We start from the raw sequence: 3546 nt of genomic DNA on the forward strand, positions 1-3546 counted from the left end.
CTGCCTCCCAGAGCCCCTGTCTGTGAGCTTTCTAGAAACAGAATCCTTACCTAACTTTACCCCGTGTAAGGTCCTCCTGCAGTCCTGATGCTGATGTCCTCCTTTTCTTGATTACTTAAGTCTTGTGTTTTTCCACTAGGTATGTTTCTGACCTAGAGATATGTAGGAAGTTATTGTTGAAAGCCAAACTTGTAGGCATGCACATCATCTAACATTTATTCGAATATATTTTTAAATATTTGCTCATTATTTATTTACACAGTTATATGACTGCTGCCTTAAGGAGGAACAAGCAATAAAGCTAGTCGATGGGCTCCTTTCTCTACTCAAGGCTCATCGTAGCTACTACTGTTCTTGACCTATGAAGTTTGCTTTCAACATTTTGGATGTTATTCCATGTTCATTTTGTTTCCTGCTATTAAGGAGAAGCAAATATTTCATCTGTAAATATTAATGATCTACATTAGTCACAGGCACACTTACCTCACCTGCCTTACTGATGATGAAGCTTACAGCAAATTATAGATAATATAATTATCTACTTGATATAAAATGACCATTCTGATCCTGTGCAATCAAACATGAAGGAGTGTAAAATGAAGAAATTTTCCTATGAGAACTCAAAATAATTATTATACCCAAGATAATTATAATATATTAAGTATAACAATGTGATCATAAATTCTATCAAATGATACAAAATCATCATATAAATACAATATTAAAGTGGGAAACCAAACAGGATTTTTTTTCATTTAATTCTTTGTATTTTAAAAGATCAAACTTCTGTAGATCATGATTTACAGATTTTCCATTAATTACGTTACTTCCTTTGAAGGATAATTCCAGACTCACAGATTTGTCCTAGAAATATTGGCATGCTCAGCCTGAGAGAGGATAGTCATTAGATCACAGGCATGACCTCCCATCTTCAGTGAAATCTTAAGTACTGGCGACCCTTATGTAGTCTGCCTTTCCTTCTCATGCCAGGCATGTCAAAAAACAATGAGTGATGATGAAAATTTTCCGATTTGTTAAGGGATGAAGAATTATTAGAAATCAGTCTCACTATTTGAGGCCAGAAGAATCATAAATGAAACAGATACAAAGACCATTTACCAACAGTTTGTAAAAATTAAATGAGGGCTTATATATTCAACATCTATGAACTTAACTCTTACATGTGAAGTCCAATGCATCATGATTCAGTCGATGAACATACCACACCAGGGACCTTTGACTTTTGATGAGACTAAGTTGAGTTACCTCTCTTGTAAGAACAGCTTGCTATTTCATTCTACCCCGTTAGCAGGAATCTCTGTGTTTTTATAGTTGAAACCTGTGCAATAAATGCTAACCATAGGCATTAAAATTGGCATAAATCAAGGCAAAGACATAGCATATCCTCAGGGCTCTGTACCATGAGAGGTGTGGTAGGAATAAAAATTGCACTTATTATACACACTTATTCCCCAAGGGATAATGAATCTGAGAAAGCAGAAGGAGCCACAGAGACTCATGAGTAGAAGATAAAATATCCTTTTTCATCTACATCACACACAAAAATACGACATTCTGACTGAAGATAGGCTTGTCCAGTGGTGATTTCCAAGAGTGATGTTAACCAGAATAGCAGTAGAACTGCAATCATTCATGATGGTGTTATTAAAGGTTGTATTTTACCGCTGGCAAATGGGGATTCTTTTTCTTTGGGAAATTAGATATTCCAAAGTAGTGACTCATTTCTGATCTTTCATCTGCTAAGGGATCAGTAGAAAAGAAATCATAGGAGGGGAGAGATAATGCATCTGGATGGGAGGAAATTATACCTAATTTGTGACTTGACTTTATCATGGAAAAAAGCCAAAAAGGACATTGATGGTATAATGAAGATGCCTGCACTTAGGAACACCAAATCAACAAAGAAAGTCAAGACAAGGATTATGGGGCATGTTACTTTATAGAATTCAAACACTGCCAGCATTAGCCTGACTATGTTCAGAATCTGGCTTTCCCACTTATTACATGAGAAATACTGGATAAATTGCTTCCATCAGTCATGAAATGAAAATATATATTTATGAATAAGAGTAGGTGTAGAGTTATGAGAATTCCTAAGTACATGGAAAGATCCTTTCACTGTTCTTTATTCTTTTATATTTATTTACCCTGACAAATATCTCAGCATATATCACAGATTGGATCAGATCCCCCTGCCTCAGTCTCTGAAGCACTGGGATTACAGGCATGTGTCACTATGTCTCATAAAGAAAAACAGATTTTAACTCTCATACATGTCCAATCTTCTGAGAAAGGAAGTCAATTTGCTATTTCATTTTACATATGAAAGATAGCTGTGTCCTAGATGAGTTCTCCAGGATAATACCATGGAGAACACAATGCCAGAATCTATCTAAGCAACCTACAAGGTCTCAGCCCCAGAATTTACAAGATACTAATATTTGTTATTGGAATCCACTAAGGTGACTTATGAAGAACAAATACATAGGCTGTTGTAAGCTATACTGGAAGTAAGTAACATCCACATGATCTTGTTATAACACTAAGAGCTCTGGTCATCAAGATATTTATAGGTTGATTTAATGAATCAGTTCATGACTAACATTTTGATAATACTCTGCCAGATATAGAGTGGCCAATTTAAGTCTGTATCAGGAAATGGCATGATGAAGACCTTGAAGAATAGGTAGACTAACTGCAATTGAAACTGGAAAAGGGTAGTAGCTGGAACCTTCACAGTCCCTCTAAATTTAGAAGTTAAAAATCCTCATTGCCGCTCTTCCTCAGCTCCGGGCCTCTTGACCTTATGGTGTTGCCAAAATGTCGCTTTCTAACAAGCTGACTTTGAACAAGCTGGACATGAAGGGGAAGCGGGTCGTGATGAGGGTGGACTTCAACGTTCCTATGAAGAACAACCAGATAACAAATAACCAAAGGATTAAGGCTACTGTTCCAAGCATCAAATTCTGCTTGGACAATGGAGCCAAGTCAGTTGTCCTTATGAGCCACCTGGGCCGGCCTGATGGTGTTCCCATGCCTGACAAGTCCTCCTTAGAGCCAGTTGCTGCCGAACTCAGATCTCTCCTGGGCAAGGATGTTCTGTTCTTGAAGGATTGTGTGGGCCCAGAAGTCGAGAATGCCTGTGCCAACCCAGCGGCTGGGACTGTCATCCTGCTGGAGAACCTCCGCTTTCATGTAGAGGAAGAAGGGAAAGGAAAAGATGCCTCTGGGAACAAGGTTAAAGCTGAGCCAGCCAAAATTGATGCTTTCCAAGCCTCAATGTCCAAACTAGGAGATGTCTATGTCAATGATGCTTTTGGGACTGCACACCGAGCCCACAGCTCCATGGTGGGTGTGAACCTGCCACAGAAGGCTGGTGGATTTTTGATGAAGAAGGAGCTGAACTACTTTGCCAAGGCTTTGGAGAGCCCAGAGAGAACCTTCCTGGCTATCTTGAGAGGAGCTAAAGTCGCAGACAAGATCCAGCTGATCAATAATATGCTAGATAAAGTCAATGAGATGATC

At 38.5% G+C, this 3546-nt stretch overlaps 1 pseudogene across 1 annotated transcript; it reads left to right on the forward strand.

The window, feature by feature from the left end:
- Window positions 1-2827: 2827 nt before the first annotated feature.
- On the forward strand, window positions 2828-3546 carry LOC116104769 (annotated as a pseudogene). The gene has a single exon (XR_004123961.1). The product of XR_004123961.1 is annotated as a phosphoglycerate kinase 1 pseudogene (transcript).

This window comes from Mastomys coucha, unplaced genomic scaffold (assembly GCF_008632895.1).
Source record: "Mastomys coucha isolate ucsf_1 unplaced genomic scaffold, UCSF_Mcou_1 pScaffold22, whole genome shotgun sequence".
Classification (NCBI taxonomy): Eukaryota; Metazoa; Chordata; class Mammalia; order Rodentia; family Muridae; genus Mastomys; species Mastomys coucha.